Here is an 11,023-nt window from a genome sequence, read left to right on the forward strand (position 1 = left end):
GTTGAGGGATGACAGGTCTGGACGGTAAATAATAAACAGTTTCTCTTTCAAGCATAGGTTGCATCTTTTATTACCACTATTGTAAGGTGTGCTGGATGTTCTGGAAATTCTTGCATCCAGCACACCTTACAATAGTGGTAATAAAAGATGCAACCTATGCTTGAAAGAGAAACTGTTTATTATTTACCGTCCAGACCTGTCATCCCTCAACAAGCGCAGCGAAATTGTAACAACATGCCGCCATAGACGGAAACACCTCCTAGGTAACACATGAGCCAATCACCACGCCCCTAGGCCAGCCTGTACCCACCCACTCTGTGCCCTATACAAACCATGGTATGCGAATGCTCCCATTAAAATCTCCTGACGATTGAGGGTACCCCCCCTCATGAAACAGGCCTGTAGAGATGAAATAGTCTTGTGATTTTTTTCCCCACACATACATATATTGCGCTCTACTACGGTATCGAGCACTATTTTTTGGATAACCTTATTAAGACATATATATATATATATATATATATATATATATATATATATATATATATGCTTTTGCGAAATTTGGGGAGTTTCCATGCATGTAAAGGGCCTCAAAAAGGCGCCTAAACTGGGATAATAATAATAATAATAATAATAACATTTGCATTTCTATAGGATCCTCCACTGCTTGGGCCTTCTGCTGCCTCTCTTTCAGGCGTACATCACAACTCTGTAGTTGCAGTCCAAGCTCTAAAGGTCCACAAAGAACAAGGCAAAAATTATGAAAACCAAGATGGAAACAATCAAATACCACAAAGGACATAAGAGACAATAAAGAGTACAGAGCTGATGCAACCTGCTGCCACCTCAGTGGTGCCGATTCTACATACAGCCACAAAAGTCAAACGCTAGGAAAAGCTATAATTGAGAAAAACAAAAAAATATGTTGTAATCAGAGGTGGGTAGTAACGCGCTACATTTACTCCGTTACATCTACTTGAGTAACTTTTGGGATAAATTGTACTTCTAAGAGTAGTTTTAATGCAACATACTTTTACTTTTACTTGAGTATATTTATAGAGAAGAAACGCTACTTTTACTCCGCTCCATGTTTTAGCTTTCAATAATGAACCGAAGTAGTTTTGAAAGACTGGCAAAGTTAGTGTCTCATTCCAGGGTGTCAAAGTCAAGGCCCGTGGGCCAGATCCGGCCCAGGAATGAATTATCTATGGCCCCCGGGATGATATCTGATTAGTATTTGAACCGGCCCGCAGGCTACAGCCGCCTGCTGCTGTTTTGCACGCACCAATACTCCATCAGTGTTGGCGCTAGGAATTTTTTAAATCCCTTTAAGTCATAAAAATGGGGTCCCACAGTAAATTTTTGGGATCCCACTTTTTTGTAACCCTTTTTTCTTTATTTTTTATTATTAAATCAACATAAAAAAACATAAGATACACTTACAATTAAAGCTGCAAGAAGCATTGGTCGGGCCCGCGTATTTGGCAGGTGCTAGTCCTAAATGTCCCAATACTTTTGTCCAGTGATAGTCATAAGTGCCCCAATACTTTTGTCTACTTTTAGTCTGAACTGTCCCAAGACTTTTGTCTAGTGTACCTACCTTGTCTGCATTGTGTGGGCACGTTGGTGCTTCCTGCTTTTAAGCAGCCATCTTAAAAAAACAGCAGCGCAGCAGCATCAGCGCAGCGGGTCTTTGAAGGGTCATAAAATCAAAACCGGAGCAGTTAGAAAAAAAGCGCTTCTGTCATTGTAATCACAAGGGTTCAATCTCTCTCCTGTGTTAGTTTGAAGGAAAAACGACAAACGCGCTCAGAGGAGATTGTTTTTGAAGGAAGGTGACCGGTTTTTACAAAAAAATTGTTTTGAAGGGGGAATAGCAAACTTCCTGTTGATTTTTGCTGGGGGTTGTCAATTTATGAAATGTAGGTCTAAGTGAGACCTACATAGAGGTTTTTGTTTCATGTCTGTCCGATCTTCCCAGTGGGAGTTACAGGCAGTTTTGTCATTTTTTTCTTCCGAGGAGCAGTTTTTTCTCCGTTTTATTCAAAAATTGCGGTAGAGCGCAATTTTTAAATTTGGGGTTAGGTTTTTTTATTAGATCACAATTTTTGCCAGTCCTGATGTGTGCGTTCAGTTTGGTGAGTTTTGAAGCATGTTAAGGGGGTCAAATTACAGCTCAAAGAGGCAAAAGTGACTGTTTTTTAGTACTTTTTTGTCTTGAAGGGGGAATTGCCAACTTCCTGTTGATTTTTGCCCGAGGATATACAATTATGAAAGGTAGATGTAAGTCAGACCTACATAGAGGTTTTTGTTTCATGTCTTTCCGACCTTCCTAGTGGGAGTTACAGGCAGTCTAGTTTTTTTTTTCCTAGGGGGCGCTAGAGCGCAATTTTGAGTTTTGTGGTTCGGTTTTTTTTTTAAAGGCAATTTTCGCAGGTCCTGATGTGTGGGTCAAATATGGTGAGTTTTGAAGCATGTTAAGTGGGTCAAATTACAGTTTAATGTGGCGGCGGAAGAATAAAGAATAATAAAACCTTACAAATACAATAGGTCCTTATGTCCCATTGCATAAGGACTCCCTTTGGGAGTCCTTATACAATGGGCCATGCGGGCCCTAATTAGTGCACCAACCCAAAAAAACTCCCTCCCCCATTTACACTCATTCACACTCATTTACACAAAATGGTTGTTTCCTTCTGTTATTAATATTATGTTTCTTACAATATATATCAACATACTTGCCAACCCTCCCGAATTTTCCGGGAGACTCCCGAAATTCAGCGCCTCTCCCGAAAACCTCCCGGGACAAAAATTCTCCCGAAAATCTCCCGATTTTCAGCCGGAGCTGGAAGCCACGCCCCCTCCAGCTCCATGCGGACCTGAGTGAGGACAGCCTTTTTTCATGACGGGAAGACAACAGGGTGACAAGAACTAAATCATCCAGACTAGAGATAAATTGTATTATTATGTTTATCTTACCTAAAAATAAATATATTTATTAATTTACAAAAAAAAACAACTTAATACATGTTTACTATATTTTGCTAAAAACATCAAAATTAATTGTATTTTTATTTGTATTTTGTCCTGACTCCTTATTACATCCAGCCATAGAATTATACATTAAAATAAACATATTTGAAATAATTGATTTTAAATTATCATAATAATTCATTTAAAATGACCATATTTAATTATTAAAATAATTGCTTGTTTATCAACAACTTTAGCATTTTATTCATTACATTTTGAAACTCTCAGAAGCCAAATTATGTTATATTCCTTAATATTTATTTATGCAAGTTTGAAGTATCAATTATCTAAACACAGTTTTGTTTGCATATTTTCAGGATGTAGATATATATATATATATATATATATATATATATATATATATATATATATATATATATATATATGTATATATATATATATATATATATATATATATATATATATATATATATATATATATATATATATATATATATATATATATATATATATATATATATATATATATATATATATATATATACTGTATATGTATGAAATACTTGACTTGGTGAATTATAGCTGTCAATATACTCCTCCCCTCTTAACCACGCCCCCAACCACGCCCCGCCCCACCCCCGACCACGCCCCCAGCCCCCTCCTCCCGAAATCGGAGGTCTCAAGGTTGGCAAGTATGTATATCAATACAGTCTGCAAGGGATACAGTCCGTGAAGCACACATGATTGTGTGTGCTACTAACCTTTAACAGTTAATTTTACCCATTTTCATTCATTACTATTGGTGGTTCGGGCATCTGGTCAGGATGCCACCCGAACGCCTGCCTAGGAAGGTGTTTATAGGGCATGTCCGACCGGTAGGAGGCCACGGGGAAGACCCAGGACACGCTGGGAAGACTATGTCTCCCGGCTGGCCTGGGAACGCCTCGGGTCTGAGCTTCTCTGCTTAGGCTGCTGCCCCCGCGACCCGACCTCGGATAAGCGGAAGAAGATGGATGGATGGATACTATTTTGTATGTAACTGTTTTTATATTGTTTTACTTTCTTTTTTATTCAAGAAAATGTTTTTTATTTATTTATCTTATTTTATTTTATTTATTTTTTTCAAAAAGGACCTTATCCCATCAAGTCATAAAAATGGGGTCCCACAGTACATTTTTGGGGTTCCACTTTTTTATAACCCTTTTGAAAACAAATGATAAATGCATGCATTATCATGTTTAATTCATTTTTTAAAAATACATAAGAAAACACATTTTTATGCATATGTAAATGTGTTCGGTTATAAACATTCATTCACTTTCTTCTTTCCTTCATGGATCTAAACTTTACCACTGTCGATATTTTTTTCAATAATTTTATTGTAATATTTTCAGAATGTGTTTGTTGTATTTTTGGATAAAAATGGGGTTCCACAGTAAATTTTTGGGGTCCCACTTTTTTGTAAGCGTTTTGAAAACAAATGATAAATGTATGTATTATCCTGTTATATCTCACATTCTATATTGTGTTTTGGAAAAAGTTGTCAAAAACGTTACTTAATTTATATATTAAAAAAATACAAAAGAAAATACATTGTTATGCATATGTAAATGTATTCAGTTATAAACATTCGTTCACTTTCTTCTTTCCTTCATGGATCTAAACTTTACCGCTGCCGGTATTTTTTCCAATATTTTTATTGTAATATTTTCAGAATGTGTTTGTTGTATTTTTGGATAAAAATGGGGTCGCAGAGTAAATTTTTGGGGTCCCACTTTTTTGTAAGCGTTTTGAAAACAAATGATAAATGTATGCATTATCCTGCATACTTGCCAACCTTGAGACCTCCGATTTCGGGAGGTGGGGGTGGGGGGCAGGGGGCGTGGTCTGGGGTGGGGCAGGGGCGTGGTTGGGGGCGTGGTTTATATATATATATATATATATATATATATATATATATATATATATATATAAGAAATACTTGACTTTCAATGAATTCTAGCTATGTATATATATATATATATATATATATATATATATAAACCATGGTATGTGAATGCTCCCATTAAAATCTCCTGATGATTGAGGGAACCCCCCCTCATGAAACAGGCCTGTAGAGATGAAATAGTCTTGTGATTTTTTTTCCCACACATACATATATATATATATATATATATATATATATATATATATATATATATATATATATATATATATATATATATATATATATATATATAAATAAATAAAATAAATACTTGAATTTCAGTGTTCATTTATTTGCACACACATAACACTCATCTACTCATTGTTGAGTTAAGGGTTGAATTGTCCATCCTTGTTCTATTCTCTGTCACTATTTCAGAACACACACATTATACAAATATACATTATAAAATCAATAAGAAAACGGGAGCTCTAATTTGGGAGTCTGAATTAGGATCACAAGTTCCTATATAAACATTGCGCACTCACGTCGCCTTTTTGTATTGATTACTGCAGCTGTGCACTGGATTCATTCACAAATACAAACTACAACTCACAAACACTTTAGAGTTAGGCTCCACCATCAGAATGTGTACTTAAACTTATAAAGATCACATGGATATTATTCAGTGAGTTGATTCACCAAAACTAACCTGTTATACAGGAGGAAAAAGCACACAGGACGTTTCAATTGTTCACAGACTGGTCGCTCTCATCAGAATGACAAGACACTTCCGGTCTGCAGGTGATAGCATTCAATTGGGAAGAAACGCCCTACTGCCCCCTACTGACCAATGTGAATACTGATAAATGTGTAATGACAGCTCCAAAAACGAATTCAAACCACAAAATAAAATAAATAAATCAACACAAAAATGTGACACATTATGGGTGGGTCACATATGCATGTACAGTAGATGCAGTATTGTCCTGTTTAAAAGTGTCACAACATTGCTGTTTACGGCAGACGAACTGCTTGACGGTAGACGGAAACGTGACTGCTGTTGTTGTGTGTTGTTGCCGCGCTGGGAGGACGTTAATGAAACTGCCTAACAATAAACACACATAAGAAACCAAGAACTCGCCCTCGATCATTAGCTGTTTATGTTGTGGGAAAGCGGACGTGTGAACAGGCTGTTGACACGTCACTCAGGTCCGCATGGAGCTGGGGGGGGGGCGTGGCCTCCAGCTCCGCCTGAATTTCGGGAGATTTTCGGGAGAAAATTTGTCCCGGGAGGTTTTCGGGAGTCTCCCGGAAAATCGGGGAGGGTTGGCAATATGTTATCCTGTTATATCTCACAATCTATATGGTGTTTTGGAAAACATTGTCATAAACGTTACTTAATTCATAAAAAAAAATTATAGAAAAGAAAACAAATGTTTATGCATATGTAAATTTATTCAGTTATAAACATTCATTCCCATGGATCTAAACTTTACCGCTCCCGGTATATTATTATTGTAATATTTTCTGAATGTGTTTGTTACGATCCGCTGCCCGGATCATAGTTTGTTTATGTTTGTGTCACGTGTTTTCAGCACCTTGAGTTTAGTTTGTTTCTGTTGTCATGACGGCAGATTGTACGCACCTGCCTCTGGTTAGTGTTCGGGACGCGCACCTGTTGCCCGGGCACTAATCAGAGGGCTATTTAGTCTTTGCTCTGGCCTCACTCTGTCTGGCTTCGTAGTTTGTTCCCATACAACTGTTAACGACTATTTTGATTCTGCTAGCTTTTCACGCTATGCTATTTTTTCCTGCTAGCTCCCACGCTAGTCCTTTTGTTTTGCCTTTTGTGCTACATGCATGTTTTTTGTTTATCCATCATATGATTTATATTTAAAATAAATCATTTTCCTACCTGCAAGCTGTGTCCGAAGCCATCTGCATCCTTGGGAGAACCACACCCGCATCACTATGCGACCAAGTCGTTTCAGTACGAAGCCAGCAGAAAACAATTCTCCCGCACTGGCTAACGAGGAGTTGGACGAAGGTACGCTCATGGTGTTGCGAGCGATGGAAGCCGAGACGCTTCGCTATTCGACGGAGGAGAGGTCGAATCTCATGTGGGGACCTGGAGGCTCTCTTATCCCCATCGATTCCCTCTGGTCGGAAGACATCGCCGCTACACCGCAGTACCGTGCGCGCCGTCAAAGACGGAAGCCGGCCAGGAGGTCTTTCCCTCGCCGCCAAGACGCGCCGCTCCTGCAAACTCCTCCCCCGGACCGAAGCAAGCTACATTCAGCCCAAACTCCCCCTCCTCAGATGTTTGGCAACCCCATCGACCACTTCGCCAAAAAGTTCTCCGATTGGGCTGTAAGTCACATGGACAGCATCAACAATGACGTCATTTCATTGGCGCCCCCCGAAGAGGTAACTCCGCCCACTCCCGATGACATCATTGAGCAAAAAAATTTTTTTCCATCTTCTGCTTCATTCAGTCAGCCACCTCCAAATGACTTTTATTCCAAGATAAAACATTATCAGGACATTTTTATTAAGTGTAAGTCTAGTCAGTCACATTCTGATTTTCAGACTCCACCTCCAGTGACTATTGCTCCGCCCACTGCACATATTTTTTCCCCCTGTGCTCCCACCCAATCTCAAGTGAGGAGTGATAATAGTCAATTTGGACAATTTAAAGAAGAGTATACCCCTCTCCATACCTCCCCCCACCCACCCTTGAAGACAGTTCCAAACCGCAAAGAGCGCGTCTGGTATCCGCGTCTTGAGGGGGGGGCTAGTACTGGGAACTGTGCTAGTGCGGTGGCACAACTTCGGCGTGCTAAGCCGCAACCTCCTGCACGGCCACCGCCACCAGTTTTTCGGCGTGCTAAGCCGCAACCTCCTGCACGGCCACTGCCACCAGTTTTTCGGCGTGCTAAGCCGCAACCCCCTGCACGGCCACCGCCACCAGTCTTTCGGCGTGCTAAACCACAACCTCCTGCAAGGCCACCGCCACCAGTCTTCCGGCGTGCTAAACCGCAACCTCCTGCACGGCCACCGCCACCAGTCCTTCGTCCTGCTAAGCCACAACCGCCAGCTAGGCCACCTCCAGCTGCACCTCGGCTAGCACCTGTTCCTGCACCTCGGCTGACACACCAAGCTTCGTCTCCAGTACCTCCACCACGCCAAGCTCCACCATGCCAAGTTCCTCGGCTGGTTCCCACACCAGCGCCGGCTCCACGGCTGGTACCCACACCAGCGCCGGCTCCAAGGCTGGTTCTCACACCAGCGCCGGCTCCAAGGCTGGTTCTCACACCAGCGCCGGCTCCAAGGCTGGTTCTCACACCAGCGCTGGCTCCAAGGCTGGTTCTCACACCAGCACCGACTCCAAGACCAACCCCTGTCCCGGCTCCAAGGCTGGTTCCCACACCAGCGCCGGCTCCACGGCTGGTACCCACACCAGCGCCGGCTCCACGGCTGGTACCCACACCAGCGCCGGCTCCACGGCTGGTACCCACACCAGCGCCGGCTCCACGGCTGGTACCAGAACCTGCACCTGCTCCACGGCTGGTACCAGAACCTGCACCTGCTCCACGGCTGGTACCAGAACCTGCACCTGCTCCACGGCTGGTACCAGAACCTGCACCTGCCTCCACGGCGACGACGTCTCCTCCTGCCTCCACGGCGACGACGTCTCCTCCTGCCTCCACGGCGACGACGTCTCCTCCTGCCTCCACGGCGACGACGACTCCTCCTGCTTCCACGGCGACGTCTGCTCTCTCCTCGTCTCCGGTGGGCTTTTCCAGGACGCCGCCACCTTCCTCGCCCTCATCGTCGTCTCAGCGACCTCGAGTGGTCTGGCTGCGCAAGCGGCGCTCTCAGAGGTTTGTTTATGGACGCCAGTGGCGCAAACAGCAGCGACACCCGAGACATAGACTTAGAACTCTGCGGCTGTTGAACTTCTGGCGCCACTCACGCCCACCTTCTCGGCAGCCACGAATGTGGCCTTTCCGTGGTCGCCCGCCTCTCCTGCGGCAGCGGCGTTCCACTCGCCGCCGCCACCTGACTCTTCCCCGGTGGATTCGGGGACACGTGGCCTGGCGACCCACCACCAAATCCTCCCTCCACCCTCCCTTGACTCTCGAACTATTTCTTGTTTTTTGGGTTCTAGTTTTATTTAGTGTCAAGGGACATCTGGAATCTGTCCTTTAAGGGGGGGGTACTGTTACGATCCGCTGCCCGGATCATAGTTTGTTTATGTTTGTGTCACGTGTTTTCAGCACCTTGAGTTTAGTTTGTTTCTGTTGTCATGACGGCAGATTGTACACACCTGCCTCTGGTTAGTGTTCGGGACGCGCACCTGTTGCCCGGGCACTAATCAGAGGGCTATTTAGTCTTTGCTCTGGCCTCACTCTGTCTGGCTTCGTAGTTTGTTCCCATACAACTGTTAACGACTATTTTGATTCTGCTAGCTTTTCACGCTATGCTATTTTTTCCTGCTAGCTCCCACGCTAGTCCTTTTGTTTTGCCTTTTGTGCTACATGCATGTTTTTTGTTTATCCATCATATGATTTATATTTAAAATAAATCATTTTCCTACCTGCAAGCTGTGTCCGAAGCCGTCTGCATCCTTGGGAGAACCACACCCGCATCACTATGCGACCAAGTCGTTTCAGTGTTTGTTCTATTTTTGGCCAAAGTAAGAGAAATAAAACAAGCCGAAGTTGTCTTTATTTTTTTGTTTTAATGCCATGATTTCAATAGTCCGGCCCGCGTGTGAACATATTTTCCTCCATGCGGCCCCTGAGCTAAAATTAGTTTGACACCGCTGGTTTAGCTGATTGGAGAGACTGTAGGACTGTGCACCCTAACAATTATATGGTGAAATTTGCGGACGATACCGTGCTCCTAAGCCTTCTACACAAGGATACGGACCCCTCTGTGTACCAAGACGAGATAGACCTATTTATTAGGTGGTGTGACACTAACCATCTTATTTTAAATGTGACCAAGACACAGGAAATGGTTTTGGATCCGAGGAAAGTGACTGACCATGATCCAGTGGTCATCAAAAATCAGGAAATCACCCAGGTATCCTCATATGAATATTTAGGGGTTCATATTGATAATCTTCTCTGCTGGAAGACACATATTGACAAACTGTGCAATAGACTGCAACAGAGGCTATATTTTTTGCGAAGATTAAGATTGTACGGCGTAAGCAGCCACATCATGATGATTTTCTACCGTGCCATTGTAGAGAGCATCATTAGATATGGGATCACCTCATGGTTTGGCAACCTAACCGTTAAGCTAAAAAGCAAACTGGCCGGCATGCATAAAACGGCAATGAAAATCGTAGGGAGGAAAGAATATGAGCCTATACAGAGCATCTATGAGCAGGCAGCTAGGAAAAAAGCTAAGAAAATTATTTCCAACTCACAACACCCACTCTTTCCTGAATATGGAACCCTGCCATCAGGGAGAAGACTCCGGGTCCCACTATGCAAATCTAACCGCCTTATATTATCATTTGTCCCAGCCTCCATTAAGCTGACCAACAATGTGCAATATAATTTTAATACATAGGTTAGCACTTTTTTAGCACATAGCACTTTAGCACATAGCACTTTAGAACTAAGCACTTTAGCACACAGCACTTTATCCATGAGCTCTAGTGCAATGCACATTGGTACTTTATCTTTATCTCCATACTGTAGATTTTATGCCTACATCAAAGTGCCACCTATGTCTATCAAGCTCCATGTTCTGATGTTTAAATGTTAGTTGTACGGTTGTGGTTGTGTCTGTGCTTGTGTTTTTGTTCTGTTGTTTTTGGGTATGTTAAGAAAGCAATGATGCACTGTGCCCAAGACAAATTTCCCCGCGGGGACAATAAAGTTGAACCTTGAACCTTGAACCTTGAGAGCTAGCTTCTGTAGCTAATGGGCCCATGACGATGACCTCTGTTTTGTTTGATCATTCGTTTTACTGCCGTGGTACAGACACTGTTTAGAAACTATTAAGGTCTGTAAATAAAAATTTACAAAATATTTCCGTGTAAATCACTAATTTCAAAACAATATATCTACGGCTTAT

The sequence above is a fragment of the Nerophis lumbriciformis genome, linkage group LG28 (genome assembly GCF_033978685.3).
Source record: "Nerophis lumbriciformis linkage group LG28, RoL_Nlum_v2.1, whole genome shotgun sequence".
Lineage (NCBI taxonomy): Eukaryota > Metazoa > Chordata > Actinopteri > Syngnathiformes > Syngnathidae > Nerophis > Nerophis lumbriciformis.